Source organism: Podarcis pityusensis (genome assembly GCF_964106645.2).
Source record: "Podarcis pityusensis genome assembly, chromosome: 1".
Taxonomy (NCBI): Eukaryota; Metazoa; Chordata; class Lepidosauria; order Squamata; family Lacertidae; genus Podarcis; species Podarcis pityusensis.
This window is the reverse complement of record NC_138028.1, coordinates 432308-458744: the sequence shown is the minus strand read 5'-3', so window position 1 is coordinate 458744 and position 26437 is coordinate 432308.

Here is a 26437-nt window from a genome sequence, read left to right as displayed (position 1 = left end):
TTCTCTCCCTCTGCACTGTGGGTATTCATCAAAGGCTGTTGCTTATTCCAGTGGATCGGTATGTTTTTCTACCCAGAAGCCATTTCTTCAGAGCTCCTTCCACCCCCCTTGCCTGCCTGCCTGCCTGCCTGCCTGCCGTTCCAGATTTGCAGAAAGTCCCATGGGAGGAGGAGTGAGCTGAGGATGTCTTCTCCTGGGTTTTAACTGAAGCACCTGGAAAGGCTGCAGAGGGCAGACCCCTGGTGAGGCACATTGTAGAATGTGAGAAGAGACCCTCCCAGACATCCCTCAGGGCCTTCGAAAGGAAGCGAAGCACAGCAAAATCTCGCCCACCATTTGCATTTCACCAGAATTGCCTCTCTACTTTCCCCCTCATTAGCTGATGGAGAATGGTTGGAAAAAGCCTGGAGTATTTAATATCATTATTATGGCACAGTTCTGCTCTCCCTGTTGCCCAGCATGGAAGGTTTCTGCTTCAGGTTGGGATGGTGCAGAAAGCAGAGGAAGATTTCCAGCAGGACCCAAAGACCTGCTGACATATAATATTCAAAAATCAATTTGCAAAAGAAAGAAAGAAAAGCCCAAAGCATTTCATTTTTCAAGTGCTTTCACTGTGATTCTCCTGTGATGCTCTTGATGAAGAATCTCATGCCATCCGGACTGGACTTGGAAGACAGTCACCGACCGTCGTCCCCACCCTGGGCCACCCTCCTTAAACTGCACCCACCCACCCACCCACCTCCGTGGAAGCATCTGCTGGCCTGACTTCTGAAGCAACTGGGGAAAGCAGCTTCTGCCAGCCCGTGGCTCCAGGACCCAAGAAGCAAATCCATTGGCTTGGATCAGGCAAAAAACGCTCCCATGCTCCCAGCTGGCGAGCAACCCAGAATCGCAGCAGCATTCTTCCGAAAGGAGAGGAGGCGAGCGAGCGAGGGAGGGAGGGAGGGAGGGAGGCAGCTGCGGGCAGCTTCAGTGCTGAGGCCTGCTTCCTCCTGTTTTGCTTTTCCGGATGGTGGTCCTGCACAAGAGACAATTAAATCCCCATCGCCGCTGGCTGGGATCCCCATTTCCCTGCAAGATGGTGTTCTCTCTCTGCAGCAGGAATGCAGGATGCTGCTCTGCCTCGTCCCCCCGGGGTCTTTCTGACAGACTCCGTGGCTTCCCTGGTAATGCATCCATCGCAGGCAGGCAAAAGGCGAGACCTGCGCTCAGCAGCAGGGGAAAGAGACAGTCGCTGCTCGTTTCTTGACCCGCTCAGCGGAAAAAGCCAACAGAGGCAGCAGTGGCAAACGTTCCATCCTGCAAGAGGCTCCTGTCAGTTGGAAACGGGTTCCTGGTCAAGGCAAAAAGATGAGGAATCAATGCTACAGAAAATAAGAAGAATCCACCCCTCAGCCAGAACAACGGGGAGAGATCCACAGATTTTGCAGACTTCCTTCATCAGAGCATCAGAAGGGACTGCTAGATCAGGCCAGAGGCTTGACTGTGTGGCTCAATTTTTGGTCGAGTGGGATAAGATGTGTCCTTCTGATAGTATTATTTCTGGCATTTTTGGAATGTTGTATTCTCCATGTGGTTTTTTTGTTTGTTTTTAATTTGGCTCCTCATTGATTTTACCTGCTTGCATTTCCTCCTGCTGATAAGTTGCTCTGAGACTTTTTTTTTTGCATATAGAATCATAGAATTGTTGAGTTGAAAGGGACCTCAAAGGTCCTCTAGCCCAACCCCCTGCAATGCATGGATCACAGCTAAAGCATCTCTGACAGATGGCCATCCAACCTCTGTTGAAAAAACTCCAGTGAGGGAGAGCCCACCTCCTTCTGAGGGAGTTTCTCCACAGCCAAACAGCTCCTACTCTGAAATATACTCAGAGTCGAGAGTGGAGTTCATGCTCTTTATTCAGCTCTTAGTGGAAGTTCCCCCAGGATGTCTGCTTTATATACATTATTTACACAATGGGCCCCACGTGATTGGCTAATTCCGGGATTCTCCTATAGGCAAATCAGGTTACGGATTCACTTCCACCTGGAGCTGGATTGGGTGGGTCCTGTGGACCAATCAGACTGCTGCATTCTGAATCCTATTGTTCTAGGGCCAATCAGACCGCTGCATTTTGGCTCCTATTCAACTCAGTACATAACATACTCTCAGAAAGGAATGTTTAGGAAGCAACCAACAAATGCAAAACCTTAATAATAAGAATAAGAGTAAGAGTTTATCATGTGAATTAAACTTGGCATCTGATGCCTGCCCTCCCGCTTGCCTCTGTCATGTTTTCTGCTCGGCTTTCTCCTTGGGCCGTGCTGCTTTCTCCTGCCCCAAACCGATCTTTGCAGACATTTGGCAAGTGGATCCGTCTGGCAGCGATACAGGTTATTCTCTCTGTTATCTCTCGATGACACCGGAGAACTGTCACTCGTTGCTGCGAGCGCTCCTTGTTTCCAACACAATGGAGCTGTCAGGCGTTTTGCAACTCATCGGTTACTGCAGCCTTTTCCAGGGGAAGCCACGGCCCCCAATCCCTTCTTGGGTGGGTGTGAGGAGATCACTCTTCCTCTTTTCTCCAGTCTTCAGCACTTCTTCGAGTTATTTTGCAGAAGCCAAACTCTTGCTGCCAGGTGTGGTGTTTTGTGGAATTGTAGAATCACAGCAGTGGAAGAAACCCTGAGAATGATCTAGTCCAGGGGTCAGCAAACTTACTGTGCCTCAGGCCGGTGTCTCCAGCTCCGATCGCGCTGTGGGCCGGAGGGTGGGGGAGCGCGTGCCCATACTCGTGCGCACACGCTATTTCTGGCGTACTTCTGGGTTGGAGGAGCACCGGAAATAGCTTGTGCGCATGTGCACGGGCCTCCTCCAACCTGGATGTGCACCGGAAATAACGCTTGCACATGCACAAATAATGCTTGCGCATGCGCACAAGCTATTTCTGGTGCTCCTCCAACCCGGAAGTGGGCAGCCACACAGTGCAGCGCCGGTAAGAGAGGGCGGTGGCAGCAGGCGGCGGGGGTCACCACAGGCCGGACACACGAGTCCCTCAGGCCTTATCTGGCCTGCAGACCTTAGTTTGGGGACCCCTGATGTAGTCCAACCCCCCTGCAATGCAGGGATCTCAACTAAAGCTTCCATGACAGATGACCATCCAACCTCTGCTTAAAAGCCTCCAAGGAGTCCACCACCTTCCAAGGCTGGCTCTTCCATTGTCAAACAGCTCTTAGCATCATCAAGATCTCCCTAAGGCTTAGTCGGAATCCCCTTCCTTGTCATTTGAATCAATTGGTTCAGGTCCTCCCCTCTGGAGCAGAAGAAAACAAGCTTTCTCCGTCTTCCTAGTGACAGCCCTCCAGATATTGGAAGATGGCTCTCAGATCACTTCTTAGGCTGACTCAGACTGACATCAGGCTCCTCACTGCTCATCACGTTGACAGGCAAGGGCTCTCCAGAATGTCAGGTAGGGGTGAGTGTTCCCAGCCACATCTGGAGAAGCTGGAGCCGGAATCTGGGACCTTCTGCATGCTCAGGTGCTTTCGTTGAGATTCCGGCATCACAGGTGTTGGAGAGGATGACCCTGGAGGTCCCTTCCAATTCTACAACTCTCTCCTCAGTGACTTGGTTACCTCCTGGAGGCAAATGGTTGGGTTCTGTCTCCCTGCCTGCCTCTGCTCAGTCACCTTTTGCTGCATGGCCTCTTCTGCAGCCTTCACGCCCTCTCTCCCTGGTTTGCCTCTCTGAAAAGGTGTTGCTCCCTCTGGCCCTTTTCTGCCGTCACTCAGCTCTCTCCCCGCAACAGTGTGTGAGAGAGATGCAAACACCAGGAGGGGTTGAGCCGGTCTGCCTCTCCTCCTCCTCCTCCTCCTCCTCCTCTGTGGCTTCCGTGCATGCTGCAATCCTGTCCCATTTTATCATGGTTAAGTGGCTAATGGTCTATCTGTGTTCCTGCGTCTCCCAGGAGAGCCTTGCGCTGCTCTGTCCGGGCAGACGCCTTTCTTTGCTACATGCTTTAAACGAATCTCCAACACAAGCTCTGCCATGTCGGAGTCTCGCTCCCTGGCCAAATTACAGCTTCCTCCAGCGCTTTCGCCCTTGAAGATGTCCTTGGCCTGATCCTTCCCTGCGACACCAACGTGGTGCATCATTATATTATGAACGGCCAGAGCTCCTGGTTCTGTGGCGGCTGCAGGCTTAACCCTTTGGTGACCTGCAGCACGTCTTCCTCGCAGGTAGCCCACAGCTGTCAACATCAGCGCACGAAACCAGGCTAATTCCTTTTTTCCTAAGGCAACAGAAAACATTAGCAGGTAACCCAAGACCTAGATATGTCTTTGCTGGAAATCTTTGTTCAGGAGACAGAACATTTCGAAAATGCACTGGAGCGTTTGTTCAGGGGGTTTTTGAGAGAGCACCAGTGGCTCCCCCACCTTTTGCAGTGATTTTCTACACAGCCTTTCAGGCAAAATTCAATCTGCGGCTGTTGACCTACAAAGCAGAGAGGATCTTTGCTCTCAGTCAGCTGAAGTGATGACCTCCTTACCTGCGTCCCACCACGATCCTGATGGTCAGCCCTCTGAAGTCTGCTTTCCATGCGGCTTCTCATTGCTTGCAGATTCTGCTGTAGGGATTCCACCAAAACAACAACAAACAAACGTATATTCACGTAAAGCACACTAAATAAACACAAGAGACGTAACTGGCTGTGTTCTTAGATAAATAAGGTATACTATTCATGTATCAAATCATAATCATATGAGTTACTTCCATTGAAATTTATGAGCGGAGGGATTCTCCCTGCTGGTTCTCAGCACTGGATTCCCAGAGAAACGTCTGCCAGTCTCATTCCAGATGCATCGAGTGCCAGGAGACATGGGCATGTGTGCCTGGCTTGGAGAACCTTGTCCCATGCATATTCCCCAGAGAACCAGGAAAGAGCTACCCAACTGGGGCCTGCTTAACACAAGGACCTAAGAAGAGCCTGCTGGATCAGGCCAATGGCCCACCAAGTCCAGCATCCCGACCAGATGCCTGCAAGAAACCCACAAGCAGGATCCAAGCACCAGAGCCCTCTCCCCTCCTGTGGCTCCCAGCAACTCCTATTCAGAAGCATTTACTGCCTCCAGTAAATGTGGAGTCAAAGCAGAGCCCTCATAGCAATCAGTAGCCCTCTGGTTTCTCTGGTTGGAAGCGATTTTTGCCATTTAAAGGCGCCACAGCTCTCCCTGCCTGGTGGGCCAAATTATATGGCTGCATCCAGCTGACTCCAACATAGTCCATAGCTTTGCACAAGCCACAAAACTTCCTCAACCTCCAGGCCTTTTGCAGATTTTAAGGGAATTATTGTTATTCGTTATTTACTAAATTTATACACCTCCCTTTATCCAAAGATCACGGGGCAGTTTACAACATACAAATGCAAAATGCCAATAGGTAACGGAACATTAACACAATGATAAGTAAGTCCAAATGGAATAATGACAGGACAGCCCAGATGCTGGCAAAAGGCATTTACATATTTTAAGGGCGTTGAAAGGTAGCACATTTGAAAGATGGCATGCTTTCAAGTTTTTCAGATATTTTCTAATTTGGACTGAAATCATTGTCACGGGAGACAATGGAGCAGGTCGCCTATGGGAGTGAGGTCAAGCTGTTGGCGCGCCTGTGTGTGTTGCTGAAAACGTTTGACTGGAAGATGCCATTGATGCTACAGAAGAGCAAGAAGGGCTCTCTAAGCTCCTGGGTGGGCTGATCATTAACAGTTGCTGTGGCTGCTACTCTGTCATGAGTATTTAACTTTAGATCACATGGGAGGCTATTGAATTGCAAATCACCATCTTGGGAGTTGGTCCTTTCGTCTTCTGTTCCCTGGCTCCTTGGGAGAAGGATGTGCAAATGACTCTGTCCGGAAACTCAACAGCCTTGGTACTTTTAAGTTGCTGAGCCTGTGCTGGATGTGCACCAAGATATTGTAGAACTGTTTGGATGTATCATTTACTGGTTTTGGTTCTGTTTTGTTCTGCTGCTGCTGCCCAGGAGGACTCCCCTGCTGAGCGCCTGAGGGCCCCAGTCCTGCCACTCACCACCTGGCCTGGGGCGGGGCCATAAAGGACTGCTGCCGCTGCTGCTGGCCAGAGAGGGTTCCGTTTTTGCTTTCGTTTGTTTGTTTTAAATTGCTGTTATTTTTTACCTATGCCATTTTAAACTGTGATATTAATGCTGTATTCTTAGTTTTAGATTTTGATTTATGTGGAAATTGTTTTCCATTTGGTTTGGTTGTGTATTTTTTGATGTGGTTTATTTATTGTTTATTACCTTTGTAATTATGTAAATCTCGTCATGTTGTAAGCCGCCTTGAGCATGGTTTTTAACTGTGGAAAGGCAGCAATCAAATAAAATGAAGATGGTGATGTTTTGAATAAAGTTCTGCAAGCAGAGCTTTGAATCAAACTTACAAGTCTGGACAATGTTTTATTCCAAAGGAGTCATGTTTTAAACATCTAGTTGTTCCCAGCTGCAGAATATTAATACAGTGGTACCTCTAGTTACGAACTTAATTTGTTCCAGAGGTCCGTTCTTAACCTTAAACTGTTCTTAACTAGAGGTATGCTTTCGCTAGTGGGGCCTCTTGCTGCAGCTGCGCCACCAGCACACGATTTCCGTTCTCATCCTGGGGCAAAGTTCTCAACTCGAGGTAACTCTTCCAGGTTAGCAGAGTTTCTAACCTGAAGTGTTGGTAACCTGAGGCATTTGTAACTCAAGGTACCACTGTATCTGGAATAGTACCATGGCAGTGAATTGCCTGAGTTGCAAACTGGGAAGATCCCAGTTTCACATTTCATGGAAAGCCATGGCTAATGGTTTACCAGGAATGCTCAGGCTGCTACGAGTATAGGCTCCTCACTTTTGAGGAGGAGCAGCAAACTGCAATTGTTGGCTTAGTGTTGCATCCGAACCGGAGGTCATGGTTTGCTTTGCAAAAGCAAGCCATAGCTGGTGAGCCAAGAACAAGCCTTGACTTTAGATTCTCTCAGTTTCAGCCCTTGTTTCTGATTCTGGAGCCAATGCATGGTTCTTGAGCAGACTGTTCCCAAGTATATGATTACTATGAACAATTAGGAAAAGTATTTTTAAACTCACGCCTCTGCCCACCAAAATGTATCCCCTTTTTGCACTGTATTGTTTAGTGTCTACTTCATGGTATATAAAAGTGGTCACAAGAGTCAAAATCTAAGCATGAAGTAGCCCTTGAGGAAAGAGCCGCCTTGTGCAAAATGGCCTCTCTCTCTCCCCGTGCCGGAACCCCCCTTCCAGCTCTAGTGGTGAGGCTCCTTCTCTCAGCTCAACCCCTGAACCTTCGTGAAAAGCAGCCTTGACTACGTTTGCCATTCCTTCTTGTTTCAACAGCACTTGAGCATTTTCTCAGAATTGTGAACCTGAGCTGCTTCAGCTGCACACTTCCTTGTCTTTTCATGTTTGCAATGTTCAAACTGAGAAGCACAACTTCTAGTCCATTGGCCCTACAATATTGGGACAAACATGACAGGGTTCTTCCTTTTTCCTCTGCCGATGGCTTGCTTCGCTTCCTTTTTCTTTAATTTCGTGACCCGTTCCGAGGCCATTTGCAATGAAGGATGGGGCGTCGATTCTTTAAAGGCGTCATATTTTGGTACCGTGCAAAATGAAAATGAAATGACCCGAAAATGTTGCCGCAATCCTGCAAGACAGAAGGCATTGTTGAGAAGACACGCTTCTTCTTACACAGGTGAGGCATAAATGGATTTCCTGGACGTGCAGCGGATTTCAGTCTGGCTGATTCATATACAGCCACCTTCAGAGCTGATTGCATACGGTAGATCTAAATATTTTCAGTTCCGCCAGAGTCTCCTTCATTGTTTAATGTAGCACCAGAAGCTTTAGCGGCAACAAATGGATTTTGTTAAATACAATCAGGGCAAAAATTAAAGGAAGAGGATATACAGTGCAATTATAGACTGATGATACTTTATTGACCCGGCCTAATGAACATTACCAGTCCCTAAACTGTTGCATTTCACGAATGAATTATTGTCCTTTTCTCCAGATCAGGAGGAAAGAAGCTTGCTGCATGTTCCAAGGGACAGCCCTTGAGATATTTGAAGATGGCTCTCATCTCTCCTCCCAGTCTCCTCTTTTCCAGGTTCAACATACCCAGCTCCTTCAACCATTCTTCATCAGGCTTGGTTTATATATTACAATATAAAGCCCTTAACAACTTGGGACCAGAGTTCTTACAAGCTCGCCTTTCTCCACATGTATCCACTCGGCTGCTTGGATCAGTGAAATGGGCACAACTACAGGCGCCATGGGACCTCCGTTTTGCATTTGGAAGATCGCCATTCTTCTTTCCTCTGGAACTCCCTGCCTATTGACATCCTGTAGACACCTTCAGTTTTTGGTGCCTGCTAAAAACATCCTTGTTTTGACAAGCCTACCCAGAGGCTTAGAAAGTTGATGTGAATTTTAAGAAGTTGAGTTTAACTTTCTGTATGTTTCAAGGTATCATCATATTTTTTTCTTGATTTTCTTTTTTATCTTTTTGTAAACTACTTTTAGGGTTGTTGGGGTGGGGTTTTTTTACAACCAAGCAGTGTATAAATTTTATCAAAACAAAATAAAAAAATTCCTTCCAGTAGCAGAGACTGACTAAGTTTGTTATTGGTATGGGCTTTCGTGTGCATGCACACTTCTTCACACTATCACGAAAGCTCATACCAATAACAAACTTCGTTGGTCTCTAAGGTGCTCCTGGAAGGAATTTTTTATTTTGTTTTGACTATGGCAGACCAACACGGCTACCTACCTGTAACTATAAATATTATGGAATACACAAATTAGTTTTTAGCATGGTGCTTACATTCCTGGGTGTTCAGTTCTAGGCAAGGTCAGACAGGAATTCCAGCTAAGTAAGAAAGGAATCCTTGCCTTCACTCCAAGTGAAGATTCAGGACAGCAAACGATCCCTCTCACCTGAGTTCCCCAGGAGGGATCTGCCTGGGCATTCCCAGCGCTGGAGAAGGCCCTTCTGCAGGTATCTGTTTGCCGTTTGCATGACTTAACGGGAATTTACCATTTCATAATCAGCGAGAGCCTTTTCTGGTAGGTGGGCCGCCACGATGAATTCACTTGATATTCATTGTAATAGCGCAGATCATAATGAACACGGCTGATATTCATTGCGCTGTCATAGATAGGAACCCTGTTTCCACCACGAGCGGCTATTAGGATTCGGTGCTCATTATCTGCACTTAATTCAGGCAAGGAACTGACACCAACCGGGCCACTTTGCAACTGGCACTGAATTCAGAGCGAACGGAGCAGCTGCACAGGAGGCAGTGCGGTGTACTGGTTAGAGTCAATCATAGCAGAATTAGGCGTCTCCAGAATGAAACTTGATCTCAGCAAAAAGCCCTTAAAAATACCCCACCCCACACAGGGACGTTCCAATATCCTGAATGGCTGGACAAGACTCAGGGCCACGGCCAGCACATTTGCACTGAATTTCTCAAGGGTCTGGAAAGGTCGTCTGGTGTTGTCAATAATGCAAACAGCCTGGCTGCCAAAATGAAGAATTCCTTTGGAAATGGAAGAGAACTGCCTGGTTTCTGGCAACGCCATTGTCCGGGTTGGGGCCATACCTTTGGGTGGGAGGAGCTGAGGAATGGGGATCTCCGACTTACGGATCTCGGACTGAGAGTGTGATGCCTGCCTGAGCCCCAGTCCCTGGACCTTCTCCCTCCAGATTCATTTCTGATGTCTTGATTGCATGCATATGCCACCTCTTCTTATTTAACCCCCACAGCATCCCTGCAAGGTAGGTCAGGCTGAGAGACGGTGCCTGGCTCCAAAGTCACCCAGTCAGCTTCATGGCTCGGTGGGGGAATGAACAAAGGTCTCTCCCAGATCCTAGTCCAGCACCCTAACCATTATGCCACGCTGCCTCTTGTGGCATCTCCACCAAGCTCTTCGCCTGTGGTTCTGCAGAGGCTCCTCCTCCTCCTCCTTTACATTTGCTTGTTTCTTCAGTCTCTCCATCATTGTCTTTGCTCTCAAGGTGAAAATTCTGCTCTTGGTTTTTCTCTCCCTTCTTTTCAGGAAGACCATTTCTGTTGTTTTCTTTGCCTCTTTTTATGCCAAAGCATCTGAAAACAAAGGGCGGAGGGAGGAGAAGAGCTGGGGAGAAAGAGAGAGAGAGAGAGAGAGAGAGAGAGAGAGAGAGAGAGAGAGAGAGAGACATATCTCATCCAGGTGTAGGGCCAGCGCTTGCTAAGTGAGTTATGGCGCTTTGCAACACAAGAACAAATATGGCAGTTACTGGCAAGGCCAATAAATATCGGTGACAATATATTTCCTTGGCTCTGAGTTAAGAAAGCCAGAAACAAGGAGCTGCGGGGAGATAAATCTCTGGCCGCTATGGAGGGGTGCTGTTTGCATGTCTTGCCACCGCCCTCGCGCCCACCACCCCTGCAAAACCACCTCCGCTGCGTGCACCGGATTTCCAGGAAAAAAGGCCGGCCCACGAAAGCATGGATGGGAAATGCTCAGAGGACGAGGGGAATGACCTTCAGAGAAGGAGCGGCAGAGAGGGAGCCTCTCACTGTGCTTCCGCGTGATGTCTCTCTGTGTGAGCTCTTATTGCAATGATCTGTATGTTTTAATGGGGGGGGTGTTTAATGATGATGCCACCCCTTGTTTTTAGCTGTTTCTGCTTTAGCTATAATCCGCCTTGAGTCCCTGACAGGGGAAAAGGTGAAATATAAATAAATTGGTTCGGCTGCTTGGCTGCAAATCACTTTGGGTTGCCTTCGGCAAGATAAAGCAATTGAACAACTTAATAAATAATGATAATTATAATACGAATATTGATGGTGAAGAGGATTACTCCTGTCCCAAAGGGGGCCTTACTCTGTCTCCCATGAAGTTGTCCCATAGGAAGCAAGGAGTTTATTCCTTCATTTCATAAAAATTATCCACAGCTTGATGGTTGACAAACAAAGAAACAAGCACTCCTACAAGCAGTTTCCAAAAGGATAACACGGGAGCGTCTAAGCGCTTGCCACAGGTGGGGCAAGGCAATCTCGTAGCTAAAGAGTTGTGGAAAGCTTTGTATACTAACAGGAACAACACCTTGAACTTGGCCCAGTTTTGGGATTCAGCTGCAGGAAGAAGAATTCAGTATTCTCTGCTAGAAACAGGAAAGAGAGGGAGAGAGAGAGAGAGAGAGAGAGAGAGAGAGAGAGAGAGAGGAGAGTCCTAGCTAGCTGAACAGCCCATCATCACGGTCGGGCGAAAAGCATCCCTCCGAGTGTTTTTATAAAGCAGTCCAAGGAACATCAACAACGTTCACTGGACTATGAAGCCGCTCTTTACAAAGTGAGGGAAGGAGTCAGGCCAGACAGCCGAGCCAATGTGTTTTCTTTATTGTGTGCACAACTTGGAACAACATCCATAAAAGCAGGAGCTCCACGGCCGATAAATCCAGGCCATCACCCTGCGCTGCCCTGGAGGCGCCTGGGCTTGGGGAGGGGGGTGGAGAGGGGGGGAGCCGAAATCCCTGAGAAGCAAGAAGATCTCGCGGGCCTTTGAGGGGGGAGGGAAGACTCTGCCATTCCTCCTCTACCCCAAAAACGAGGAATAGCATTCACTGCATGACAATCCTTTGTATAAGAAGAGCCTGCTGGGTCAGGCAATGACCTGTCTGGTCCTGACAACGGTTCTCACAATGTCCGACCAGATTCATCTTCTGGGAAACCCACAAGCAAGATTCGAGCTCAAGAGCATGACTCTCCCCTCCTGTGGTTTCCAGCGGCTGGGATTCAGAAGCATTGCCGCCTCCAGCTGTGGGGGGGGGGGGGACGGGACAGAGCCAAGCCATTGTGGCTACTAGCCATTGGTAGCCCAATGGTAGCTCATTCATAAAGGTGTCAAAGTCATGCCATCCATATTATCAACCAGTTGTGCCTCCCACCTTCACAGAGAGAAAGGATGTTTCTTTGGAACAGCCTTCAGCAACCTGGAGCCCTCCAGATGTCTGGAGAGACAGCAGCCCTGGCCCCTGAGTCATGATGGCTGGGGCTGATGGGAATTGATGGTGGCAATGGTGGTCCATAGAATCATACCTTCTTCTTCTTTGGCGATCACTCATAGCCCAGTAAGATTGTTTTCCAGGAACAGGGTCTTAACAGTGAGCCTGTAAGTGACAGTGGAGGCCAATTCTGGATCCACATGTCCTTCCACAGTAGGGACATTGGTTTCCAGGGGGGAGTTGATCACGGTGTGGATTTGCCAAGTGTAGGGCACCTTTCTAGCCCCTCCCCCTTTTCAGGGTGAGCAGAGTGGATCCTAAAAAGGGCTGCTCAGTCATGGATATAGCTGCCGAGCTGCTAAACTGCCTCGTTTCTTGAGTCAGAATGACTGAATCTGTATCTACCACCCATGTGCCGGTTCATGACAAGGGGCTTCCAGATTTCATGAATCATAGAATCATAGAATCATAGAGTTGGAAGAGACCACAAGGGCCATCGAGTCCAACCCCCTGCCAAGCAGGAAACACCATCAGAGCACTCCTGACATATGGTTGTCAAGCCTCTGCTTAAAGACCTCCAAAGAAGGAGACTCCACCACACTGATCCTGCCCCTGTTACCATTTGCCGATTACAATGGAACTTTTGGGGTTTGGGATGGGTTTTTGGAAGAGCCTGTGCGTGAATTTGTTTTATGTGTGTAGATCAGTGCACACTGACCAACGCACAGTCTTTGCAGTAGGGCTCTGTTCTGATGGCATGAGTAGTCACAACAAACGGGTAGATTCTTATCTGCTGCAGCCTTCATCTGCCTTCACAGCCGTTGTAACATATCGCTTGTTATCATCCGCCGGTTCTGCCATCGAGGACTTCTTGGATCATTCTTTGTCTAGCTCCTTCCCTTTGACCTTACTGCCTTGGGTGACCTTGCTGGGAGTACGAGATTCCCGCCGGCTTCGCTCACAAGGGTCATAGGAACGTGCAAGCCCACTCACCACAACAAGGTGATGATCCAGCGAGTGAGAGAATCATAGCATTGTAGAACTGCAAGGTACCCCGATGGTCATCTAGTCCAACCCCCCCTGCAATGAAGGAATCTCAGCTCAAACATCCCTGACTGGTGGCCACCCAACCTCTGCTTAAAAACCTCCAAGGAAGGAGAGTCCACCATCTTCCAAGGAAGTCTGCCGAACAGCTCTTAGCACCAGAAAGTTCTTCTTGATGTTTAGTGGGACTCTCCTTTCTTGTAGGTCTAAGCCATCAGTTCAGGTCAGGAGAAAACAAGCTTGCTCCCTCTTCCATGTGGCAGTTCTTGAGATATCTGAAGACAGTTCAGCATTCTGGGATTTGGAGCAGGGGACATTCCCAGTCCTACCTGAGGATGCCAAGGACTTGACCTGGAACAGAGATTTTTCTACAAATCATATAGTATTATTTGTGCTGTAATTGTGATATTTAGCTTATTGTTCGCTTCCTGATTTCTTAATAGTGTTTTATAAATTGCAATTGCTTTACCAGCAATTTGTTAACTATGTGATATGGCGGATTTAATTATTATTATTATTATTATTATTATTATTATTATTATTAATACTGTACTTGTGAATGTTCTGCTCTGTTATTGGCTGTTACTGTTTGTGAGCCACTTTGGGATTCCTCTGAATGGAAAGTGGCATTGGAAATGCAATAAATCAATTGTATTTATCGCTGTATAAACTGAATTTAATATATAAGTCAGGGTTGGATAAATGTTGGAGATGTGGAGTAAATAAAGCAGATTACACACACATCTTTTGGATGTGTTCTCAAAGAAAAATATTCCGGAAATCTGTTCAAGCTAATATTTCTGATATGTTAGGATGTCATAAAGCCTTGGGAACTGGAATATTTCTGCTGGGTTCTCTAGGAGATGTTATTCCAAGAAAAATATAGTGTTCAACCTTAGAACTACGGCTAAGTTTATAATAGCTCGAAATGGGGGGGGGGTGTTAATATCTCCTACTATATCAGAATGGATAGAGAAAATGTGGTCCACAATAACAAAGATTACCGTATTTTTCGCTCCATAGGACGCACTTTTTCCCCTCCAAAAATGAAGGGGAAATGTGTGTGCGTCCTATGGAGCGAATGCAGGCTTTCGCTGAAGCCTGGAGAGCGAGAGGCATCGGTGCGCACCGACCCCTCTCGCTCTCCAGGCTTCAGGAAGCTATCCGCAAGCCTTGCAAGCCCAGTGGGAGTTCCCGCGGGCTCACAAGGCTTGCAGGCAGCAGCCTGCAGCCCCGGCGAGTGTCCGCAAGCCTTGCGCGCCCGGTGGGAGGTCCCGCCGAGCGCGCGAGGCTTGGGCCAGCAGCCTGTCGCCCGAAGCACGGGGAGCCCTCCGGAGGGCTCCCCGTGCTTCGGGCGAGCGTCTGCAAGCCTTGCGCGCCCGGCAGGAGGTCCCGCCGAGCGCGCGAGGCTTGGGCCAGCAGCCTGTCGCCCGAAGCACGGGGAGCCCTCCGGAGGGCTCCCCGTGCTTCGGGCGAGCGTCTGCATGCCTTGCGCGCCCGGCAGGAGGTCCCGCCGAGCGCGCGAGGCTTGGGCCAGCAGGCTGTCGCCCGAAGCACGGGGAGCCCTCCGGAGGGCTCCCCGTGCTTCGGGCGAGCGTCTGCAAGCCTTGCGCGCCCGGCAGGAGGTCCCGCCGAGCGCGCGAGGCTTGGGCCGGCAGGCTGTCGCCCGAAGCACGGGGAGCCCTCCAGAGGGCTCCCCGTGCTTCGGGCGAGCGTCTGCAAGCCTTGCGCGCCCGGCAGGAGGTCCCGCCGTGCGCGCGAGGCTTGGGCCGGCAGGCTGTCGCCCGAAGCACGGGGAGCCCTCCGGAGGGCTCCCCGTGCTTCGGGCGAGCGTCTGCAAGCCTCGCGCGCCCGGCAGGAGGTCCCGCCGAGCGCGCGAGGCTTGGGCCGGCAGCCTGTCGCCCGAAGCACGGGGAGCCCTCCGGAGGGCTCCCCGTGCCTCGGGCGAGCGTCTGCAAGCCTTGCGCGCCCGGCAGGAGGTCCCGCCGAGCGCGCGAGGCTTGGGCCGGCAGCCTGTCGCCCGAAGCACGGGGAGCCCTCCGGAGGGCTCCCCGTGCTTCGGGCGAGCGTCTGCAAGCCTTGCGCGCCCGGCAGGAGGTCCCGCCGAGCGCGCGAGGCTTGGGCCGGCAGCCTGTCGCCCGAAGCACGCGAGGCTTGGGGCGGCAGCCGCGGCGGGGGGGGATAATTTTTTTTATTCATTTCCCCCCCCAAAAAAACGAGGTGCGTCCTATGGGCCGGTGCGTCCTATAGAACGAAAAATACGGTAATCTTATTTATTATAAAGGAATAAATATAAACCAGTCAGGCAAGTGTGTATTTTTTGTACTGTTTTGGAGCAACAAGTTCAAGGACAATGTCTGACCTTATGCTGCTGTGACATTTATTTATTCATGCCCTTTGGGGTTGGTTGGTTTTTTGCTTATTAATAAAGTAAAAAAGAAAAAGAAAGCAGAAATACGACCTGTTAATCCGCATTCTGCATGCAAAACGCGTGTTCTGCCTCAGGGCTGTATCCTTGCCCTGAAAATGCAGAGAGCTGCCTTGCACCAAAAGTCAGACCAGAGGCGGAATTAGGAGAGGGCAACTGGTTCTGCCGCACTGGGTGCTGAGCCTAGGGGGCGCTGCAGGCCGTCACAATTATTACGTCGTGAATTGAGCAGAACAGAGGTGAGGGAGGGCATGCCAAATTTTGACCTTGCCCAGGAAGCCACTGACATTTGATGTGGGATGTGATACATAAGTAGCAGTCAAGTACAACATTCCTTGTTTTCCTAGAGTAGACATGCAGGAGAATGTTTGGTCCAGCCAGTCAAAAACTTCCTGCTTCCTTCTGGGTGGGACATACTTCCTTTGCATGTGACTAGAGGTGGGCGTGACCTTACCTGTCCAGGTAACAAAAGGACAAGGCACGCAGCACACTTTCTCTCTTTGACTTCCTACATCGTTGGAGCAGCTTTTTAGCTTCCAGCCAACAGAGGACACTGGGATTATCCCCATATGGGGTAGATCCACATGTACTGTATATATTTTGTAACTAAGTCTGCCTTCAGGGATCCAACTGTGAACTGAATGTGAGTAAACTTCTTTTCTATACTTTACACAAGATTGTGGCGTCTTTATTCTTTTAAGAGGGATATAAGAGAACTCACCAGGAACCTGATAGTGAGAGGCTTACACAAGCCTGCAACCAGCTACCGGCTGTGCATTTAAAAGGGGAATGTGAAACTCTGCTAAGTTCTAGAACTTGTTAGCGCAAGTTAGGAAGGGTATTAATAAACAATATATCCTCTCCTGCCTCCCTGAAGATTCCCACAATTTGAAGGACCAAAGTCTGAGATTCCTTCATTGCAGGCAGTTTGGGCTAGACTAGATGTCTCTTGGGGTTTCTTCCAACTCTGCAGTGCTATGAGATGCTTTGAAAATCTACCCCAGTGAGGCCACTGGTCGATCAAGCTCAGGGCTATCTACACGAATCGCCAGCATAATCTTTTCAGGATTCCTGGCAGGGAGAGGCCATTGAGAATTGAACCCAACACAGGTGCTTCCCTGAACCTCAAAAGGACCACTGTGGATCTCTCTGGCTTTCTGATGTCATCTGGCTGCAAAGGCCAAAAGCTGCATCAAAAATAGGGCAATCCACTCTATCCCACCCCCTGATTTCCATTCGCTGCCCAGAAGATAAGGATGTACCTTAACTTAGATGATGGTTGTATGAACCGGGGGGAGGGGGCACTTTTTATTTGCAGTCAGCATTGAACTGGCAAGCCTACCAAGAGCTCTTTTGCAGAGAACAGCTCCTGGGATATCAGTAAGTATATCATTCCTTGGAGAAAAGCCAAGCATGTCGGTGCATTGGGGAAGGGGGGAAGCTGATGGATAAATGCTATGGTCCATTCAGCTGGCAGGAAGGTGCAGATCAGGCCCGTTTGTAGAAGAATATCCACAGGGGCTGAATTGCTTCTCTATTCCTGAATCGGACACACACACACACACCGTCCTCCAAATCCGGACCGTCCAACTTATCTCAGCCTGCCAGCCATTCCATCTGCCAGCAGAGCCTCCCTGCTCCAGTTCTGATGGGCTAGAAATGCCGCAATCTATTTCCTTGGGACGGGAGCCCCTGAAACAGACACGTCACCAGGTGGACAAGGCTGGCGGCCTCCAAAGTGGCAGCTGCAGACAGAAGCCCCTGGGCTTGAAGGGAGCCAAGAGCTGCCCAGGCAGATGCACCCCCTCTGCCATGGGATGGGGGAACGGGACACAGAGAGGCCTTCTCCTCCTGGCAAACTCTCTCTGGGGCCTGCCTGCCTTGGCAGCTCCTCCTGGTTTTATGTTCCCCAAGCTGCTTTTGCTATTCCCCGAACTGTTATTTCTGGGGCAGCCAGAGGCAGCTTCTTGCTTGTTCATGAGGAGGACAGAGAGGGCTTTATCCACCCTTCCTGTGATTTCTAGGCAGGAGTCGTTTTTCTTTTGTGCTTCCACTTTCCCCGGGAAAACCCTCTGTTTCCTGCTGAATCAGAACAAAGGACTGCATCAACCCTGATTGACGTTTCTTCCAATTCAGCAATGACGTGTTTTCCTGGGGAAAGCAACGAGCCAAAAGGAAAACATATCTGACCCGAGAAATCATGGGAAAAACAGAAGTGTGGTGGAGACTCCATTTGCTGCCCTCTGGAGCTGCCCACTGCTGGCAGGTGCCCCCTCCCCAAGAAGATGGCAAGGGAAGGTGGTCCTGGGGCTGGGAAAAGCTTCCCCATCCTTGCTCTCTGCCTAGCAGCCAGGATCATGACCCAGCAGATGTCTCCAGTAAAAAGCAAACTCATGGCAGGAACCTTGAAGGCAGAAAATCCCAGAGAAGGTGACTTCACGATGCAGCTAAATCCCAGCCAGATTCCACAGAACCATAGAATGGTAGAGATGGAAGAGACCCCACGTGGGTTCCAAAAGAGAAAGAAGAGATCCCTTGGATGATATGCCCAAGGGAACTCCAAAATTGTTCCCTTTAAAAGTTCCTTCCAAAGTTTTCCTTTTTTGCCAGCATAGGAAAAGCTCACATGTTAGGTCAGTTAACAAATGGTTTACTTACAAATTCTCCAAAGGTCAGATTCATGTGCTTTTCCACACATCAGTCAGAAAAGTTGCACAAGCAGTAAAAGGTAGCTTAGTGGTAGAAGTTCCTGAACTATTGGTCTAGGAACACAAAAGAGGCTGTGAGGCCCATGAGGCTGAGATGGAGCAACCAGCTCAGAACTCCTCACTGATGAATCTCCTGGTAGACTGAGGAGGAACAAAGGCTTGATTACCAAGAGTCATCCAGTTCAACCCTCTGCAATGCAGGAATGATATCCAAAAGACTCCCTGGCAGGTGACCATCCAACCTCCACTTCAAAACCTCCAAGGAAGTAGAAGCCAGCACCCTCCCAGAGAGTGTCTTCCACCATTGAACAGCTCTTACCACCAGAAAGCTCTTCCTCAGGTTGGGGTCCACTGGTTGGGGTCCTTCCCTCTGGAGCAACAGAAAACCAGCTTGCTCCACCTTCCCTGCGACAGCCCTTCAGAGAGTTGAAGGCAGCTTTTGCAAAGAGATCTTTGTCTTCAGCAGCTGGGAGTCAGGATAGTATTCCTAGCAAGAAGACAACGCACCATTTCAAAAATAATTTTGATTAATTGAATTTGCATACCACCCTTCAACCAAAGATCTCAGGGTGGTGCACAGCATTAAAATGGTTGCAAGACAGCACTAGATTGAGGGAAACCATGGCAGAAGATGTGGGGAACCAGGGAGAGGCAGCTCGGTGGCACCTCTCCTCCCACTCTCCACAAAAGGCATTGCTTTGGCCCTGGGAAATGAGGCTGCAGCAGTCTCCCATTCCTGGCTCTTGGCTATGGAAGGTTCTTTTGCTCAGGTGTCCCCCCAAGATCACCTGTCCCTTTGTGACGGCGCAAGGGGGAAGAGCTGGAGCAGCTCCTTGAGGCAGCTGACAGCAGATGCAGCTGCAGATCAAGGAGGCCGCCCCAAGGCCAGGCCTCTCCAGCTTGTGTCCCTGTGATTTCTGGGTCTGAATTGCACTCACATTTCAATATGGGGAAATGGGGACTTGGTTTATTAAAGCAATCACTCGCCTATTAATCATGCTTCCTGTTTTTCCACACGAAATCTGCTCAAATAAAGGATGACCCTGGCCATCTTTTACTCACCAGATCCCGCTCTCAAGAAGGGAAACTGACAACACGACTGGGAATGAATGCTGGGCATGACTAAGAGAATCAGGGAATTGTGGAGTTGGAAGGGACCCCAGGGGTCATCCAGTCCAACCCCCTGCAAGGCAGGAATCTCAACTAGAACATAACTGACAGGTGGTCATCCAACCTCCAAGGAAGGAGAGTCCCCCACCTCCCAAGGGAGACCGTTCCTGCTTCGTGGCTGTGCCCAATACTGCCTCACCAAGTCATCTCTGACTGGGACATGAATGCTGGCAATTAGCACATCTTGGGAAGGCGAAGCCAAGTTGTTATCAAGAGCAAATCCAGCAAAGATATCCATCAACTTCCCCTGCTAGGGTACACAAATGAAACACAGGAGATAATCTCTGATGCAATGTAAACAAGGCCAACGACAAGCATTTAATTACTTTTTCATTCGTTTTTCGTGTCTCAATTAGTTTTAGTGCATGTATCTCTTCCAGCGGGATGCTCTTTATGAAAGAGGCTGGCACAATAAATGGGGGGGCCAGATAAGAGAGGCTCACGAAAGGGAGGCAGCTTGTCAGATTGATATTTTCTTAAGCTGCGAGAGATACCTGGAGTAGCATTTCCTTGAAGAGTTTGCTTATTTCTCAGGCTGGCTAATGGATAGCAATTAAAGACGTGGGAGGCAGGCAGGAATATCTTCTTGCTTTTTCGAGGTAAATTGATGCCAAAGAATCATAACATCAAGCCCATTTGGAATTGGCGCATCTGAGTTAAATACTAATCTAAGATAAAGAACGGTCTTTCAGGGTCACAGGTCAGAAGAATGCAGCTGGCAAGTGGGGATTTTCCAGTTCAGGAGCGTCTATAAATGTTTCCTTTCCTTTCTTGGCATTAATGTGCAGAATCAATATTCACTGTTAAATATGCATGTTGAAGGTATCTTCTCGCACATAAAAAATGATCCTATTTTATCTCAAACATTTCTTTTAAAAAATGCAATTTTATATGTTGAGGTGGGTGGGAATCACTGAATTCAGAGAAGTGCAAAATCCAAAAGAAGTTCTGATCTGTGCACTGGCCTGGGATTCCTAAATGACTTTCTGAAGAATAAATTCTTCAGGCACCCCACTTGCAAATTCTGCTTCTCTTTCTCATCTCTGTGTCCTGGCAAAAGCCTCGAAAAAGATCAAGAGACTGGTAAAAAGAGTCTGCAGCCGTCAGCAACAACTTATTAGCTGGGCCAAGTTTGCTGGTTGTGATTGCAATCACAATCTCTCCTCTCTCTTTCTCTTTCTCTTTCTCTCCCTACGCAGGCAGGCAATATCTTGCATTCAGAAATGCATTAATCTAGCAGCAAAGGATTTAATGAGAGCCAACAGCCAGTGGATGAAAATTGAAAAATCCAAATGGTAAATAAGACGGGGCTTGTTAACAGTAAGAATAATTAACCACTGGAACAGCTTGCCCAAGGGGAGTGGGAGATTTATCTGCTCTAAACAAAACTTGGATGTCGTTCTGGAGATACACTCCTCTCAAAGGAAGAGGCATGCGCTTCTGCCGTCATGGAGCAATTTGCAGGAAAATCCTGGACTTTGTTCCTTCGGAGAGAAGGAACAGTCAAAGGGTCAAGCAGAGGCATTTGAAAGCTCAATGATAAAGGCATTTGCAATAAGAAAGAGAGCAAAGAGATTGCAGGTATTGAGTTTGCCAAAGTTAGGAGCAGGGGCCTGACATGAGAGCTTCTCAAACTTAAGTCCCCAGTTGTTGTTGGACTGCAACTCCTATAATCCCTGACCACTGGGCCTGCTAGCTAGGGATGATGGGAGTTGTAGTCCAAAAGTTGATGATGGGAGTTGTAGTCAAACACTGCCCTACATTAGACTGAGCCTAGTGTCCCGATCAAGGGAAGTGATCGTCCCACTCTATGCTGCCTTGGTCAGACACCTCACCAAGAGTACTGTGTCCAGTTCTGGAAACCATAATTTCAGAAGGATGTTGCCAAGCTGGAACATGTGCAGAGGAGGGCAAATAGATGATCCAGTGTCTGGAAACCAAGCCTGATGAGGAACGGTTGAAGGAGTGGGGGATGTTTAGCCTGGGAAAGAGGAGACTGCGAGGAGATAGGAGAGCCAACTTCCAACGTCTCAAATGCTGCCACATGGAAGGAGGTGGTGGACTCTCCTTCCTTGGGTCTTTTTAAGCAGAGGTTGGATGGCCATCTGTCAGGGATGCTTGAGCTCTGATTCCTGCATTGCAGGGGGATGGACTAAATGACCCCTGGGGTCCCTTCCAACTCTATCATTCTATGATATGATTCAATGTACACAATAAACTTAGAAGGCCCTGGGCTGTCCTCAGCTCAAAGACTGGTGCTTCCTGAAGCAGCATTAGTAGCACTACATATCTGTGGAACATCAATCAGCATTGCATTTCAATAGGCATATAAATATTGATGGTTAAACACAGCAAATAAATAAAATACAATTCCTGAGAGAATGAAAGTGGGGTGCTTTGGACATTTCCATGTTCATTATCAACATCACCACCACATCTACCTTCCTCTCCTCTCTCTCTGAGTGTGTTAGAATTAATTTTGAAATTTGGCCATCCATCATGGATGCTTGAGTTGAGATTCCTGCATTGCAGGGGTTGGACTAGATGACCCTTGGTCAATTCTACAACTCTACAATTCTACGCCTGTTGTTTTTGTCCATGAAGTGGACATGGCAGTGAGGGATTTTACTTTCTTGGGCTCCATGATCACTGTAGACGGTGACTGCAGTCATGAAATTAGAAGACGCCTGCTTCTTGGGAGAAAAGCAATGACAAACCTAGACAGCATCTTAAAAAGCAGAGGCATCACCTTGCCAACAAAGGTCCGTATAGTTAAAGCTATGGTTTTCCCAGTAGTGATGTATGGAAGTGAGAGCTGGACCATAAAGAAGGCTGATCGCCGAATAATTGATGCTTTTGAGAGTCCCATGGACAGCAAGAAGATCAAACTTCTCCATTCTGAAGGAAATCAGCCCTGAGTGCTCACTGGAAGGACGGATCCTGGAGCTGAGGCTCCAGTACTTTGGCCACCTCATGAGAAGAGAAGACTCCCTGGAAAAGACCCTGATGTTGGGAAAGATGGAGGGCACACAAAGATCAAGGCCTTCTGGGAAATGATATATAATGAATTAAAAAAGGTATTGAAATATACTTTCTTGAAGAAACCAGAGGCCTTCCTCTTGGGCATGGTCGGCCAATTGGTGCGAAGGGAAGACAGGAATTTCTTTATGTATGCGACAGCAGCGGCAAGAATACTCATTGGGAAATACTGGAAGACACAAGAATTGCCTACCCGAGAAGAATGGCAGAGAAAAGTGATAGACTATATGGAACTGGCTGAGATGACCGGCAGAATTCGAGATCAAGAAGAAGGGTCGATGGAAGAAGATTGGAAAAAATTTAAAACTTATCTTCAGAAATACTGTAATATAAAAGAATGTTAGAAAAGGTTGGAGAAGAATATTAGACCGTATTGGCAGACAGAGTATAATGGAATAAGTAAATATGAAGTGTTAAAAAAAAAAAAAAAGATAGAGGAGAATTAAATACTTTTGAATGTTAAAATAAGTAAATGAAAAGAAGGTTAGAAGGATTTGCGGGAGATACGATTCAAATTAGAATACAAAGCAGAGAAGTGAGAGGAAGTCACGGAAATAAGCAAATGTGAAAACGGTTCTAATGGGTTAATTTGATTTTTTTGTTACTTTTTTATTGTGATTTTTTGTCTTTTGTATTTTTCTTGGTATTGTGTGTTTTTCTTGTATGTATGTGATTTGTTTTCCTTTTTTTTTCCTTTTTTCTTTTTTTGTAATCTTAAAATTGGAATAAATATTCTTTAAAAAAAAAGAAAAGAAAGATGGAGGGCACAAGGAGAAGAGGACGACAGAGGACAAGATGGTTGGACAGTGTTTTCGAAGCTACCAGCATGAGTCTGACCAAACTGCGGGAGGCAGTGGAAGACAGGAGTGCCTGGTGTGCCCTGGTCCATGGGGTCACGAAGAGGCGGACACGACTAAATGACTAAACAACAGCAATAATTCTATGATTCTTTCCCAAAATGATGTTTCCCAGTCACCAGAAACAATCTCTTTCTGCTCCCCTCCCCCAGTCTCTATGGAGACAGGGGCGGATCCTTCCCTTCGCTCCCCACATTGTGGGCTGCAAGGTCCGCATTTCTTCTGGAGAGTAAATCATACATCAATGGTGTTTACATAATTTATGACACTTTCCTGGTGGTTCCGATTCCACGTTCTTTTCTTGCATGGAAAAAGGATGACTTGATTGCCAGATATAATGGAAAGAAAATACCATTAATCTTCAAAATCGCCAGCCTTCCCGGAAAAGAGGCAAGAGTTTCTGGGGGCGGGGGCTGCAAGAGGGGGACGATTAACCATTGCAATTAATCTGGAGGGCCTGTCAACGGAGCATTGTCATTGATTAATTTCGCAAAACGCTCGTTAGCATGAAAAGGGCCACAAAATAAATCGACATGCAGGTCTACATGATCCAACTCTATCGGAAAGAGAAAAATGCAGAATTGGCCGGTGTTTGTTCATGCCGCAAAAAAAATCCTCTAGGAGAGGATAATTTTTACCAATTATGGAGCCCTTTTATCGGATCTTGGATTAGTCATCCAAAGTTAAGTGGTTTAGAGTTACACTTGCTTTGAATCATGTCTCAAAATATGTGGTCCTAAGTGGAATAATCATCCTTTTTCTGGCTTCTTTTTTAGTCTTCTCTTTTTTCCTTCATTCTCCATGGCCCCTCCCCCCTCCCGCGATTGTATTGTTGTCCTTCCTTTGTTTGGTAGGATTTGCATATTTCCTGGCATCCGCATCTGGGCGCTCTTTGGTGATCCACCAGCCTGCAGTTTGGAAACATGCACAGCAAAATAAACATTTGTTTTGCTTAGGAAACATAACTGCCGCTTCCAGGGGAAGCCTCTCCCCCCCCCAGCTGATAAGGCAGCGTTTGAACTATCAGAGGAGTTTCAATGTGCTGCTTGGAAGAGGCTTGTCTACTCTTGCAGGCTGCGTAATGTTGCGTAATGTTGGAGAGGACTATCGAGGGCTGCTAGCCACCAATGCTTCTGAATGCCAGGGAGAGGCCTGCTCTTGTGCTTGGATCCTGCTCTGGGCTTCCAATAATGGGCATATGGTTGGCACACCTCCATGACTCTCCATCTTTCACTCTGTTCAGCTCATTACAATGCACAAACCAGTGGCGGATTGGGGCTCTCAAATTCCAGTGGCTCTAAAACTCGACTCCCCGGCCTCCTCCCTCTGTTCCACAGCATTGTTTGGGCGCCCCTTGCAGCGTGGCACCCAGTGAGAGCACACCGGTGGCTCTCCCCAAAACCACCCCTGCACATACCCATAATGCCACTGGCGCTAACTCCCTCCTGGGGGTTCCTCAGCCTGGAGGGGGGGGCAGCAAAGGTGAAACATGTGGGAATGTTCAGGGAGGCAGGAGAGGATATATTGTTTATTAATATCCTTCCTAACTTGTGCTAGCAAGTTCCTTTACTTATAAGAGTTTCACATTCCCCTTTTAATCACACAGCGGGTAGCTGGTTGCAGGCTTGTGTAAGCCTCTCACTATCAGGTTCCTGGTAAGTTCCCTTATATCCCTCTTGAAAGAATAAACACGCCACAGTCTTGTGTAAAGTATAGAAAAGAAGTTTACTCACATTCAGTTCACAGTTGGATCCCAGAAGGCAGACTTAGTTACAAATATGTATATGTGGATTTACCCCATATGGGGGTTAATCCCAGTGACTGCAGATTGGCACTCACTGCAGATCACACGACAAAAAGAAGATGGAAAAAGAAGGGTTGAAAAGAAGGAAGCGTGCCAAGTGCTTTGTCCCTTTTGTTACCTGGACAGGTAAGGTCACACCCATCACTAGTCACATGCAAGAGGAAGGATGCTCCAGACAGGAAGAAACAGGAAGTTTTTGACTGGCTGGACCAAACATTCCCCGGTATGTCCATTCTAGGAAAACAAGGAATGTTGTATTTGACTGCTACCTATGTATCACATCCCACAAACAATGCCTCTCCCGCCTGTCTCAGAGTGGCCCAGTCTGCCTGCATGTTCTGGGTGTGATGCCCACTGAACCAGCACCCATTTCGCCCCCTCAATGGGGGGATTTGCAGCCCTCCTCCCTGAGTCCCTGGGATGCTGCTCTCTGGCTGCTAACCCCCCCCCCAAAAAAAAAATCAATACAAATTAGCAGTGATTTGTCAGAGGTTGATAAATGACTTCACGCTGAGGATCCCTGCTAATCCTCGGTCTCCGTCCTTGTCTGGTGGGTCAGCACAATTGCTTTTTCTTCAGATACTCCATGTCAGGATTTTCCAGTGCAAATAATCTATGGGCTTCTTAAGGGATTAAGCAAACCACAGCAGGGACAGTCAGACGTCTTGCAGGCAGGGCAGGCGGGGAGGCAATTCTGGGCACCAGGGATTCCTCACAACTATCTTGGCTGCAGATGAGGTGATGGATGGAAATGGAGCCCTGCCCTGGAAAAGGACCAGCTGTGGGCCATTGCTTATCCATCTTCAGGTGGCAATGGTACGTGAGCGTGGGACAGCTGTCTTGAAGGAAATAGGGGTGAAAATTGCAATATGACGATTGTACAAAATCACCTCTCTTCACAGTGCAAGGGGCTATAAATTTGGGTTCGCTGCTGGATTCAGCCCTGATTCTGCATGCCCAGCTTTCTGCATATCACCTTTTCTCTAACCCAAAAAGTCTCAAACGCTGCAACCATTCTTCATCGGGGAGTTGCTCCATCCCCTTTTCGGAACCTTTTCCAACTCTGCAACCTCCTTCTTGAGGTGGGGCAGCCAGTCCTGAGGTCCCTCATTTCGATCCCAGCTTGGGAGGCTCTGCCCACCTCAGCCGACCACTACTTGTTCTCCCTACTCTGGGATCCTGCGCAGGAGCTGCTGGGGCAAGAGGGCCCTCCGTGGCCAGTGGGCAACCACTCCCTCCCCTGTGCCAGGGGCCAAGTGTCCACCCCATACTTTGGTCTGGAGTAATTTTGGGAAGGTGAGCAGAGCCCACTGCTGAGCGAGATGTCTGGCTGTGGCT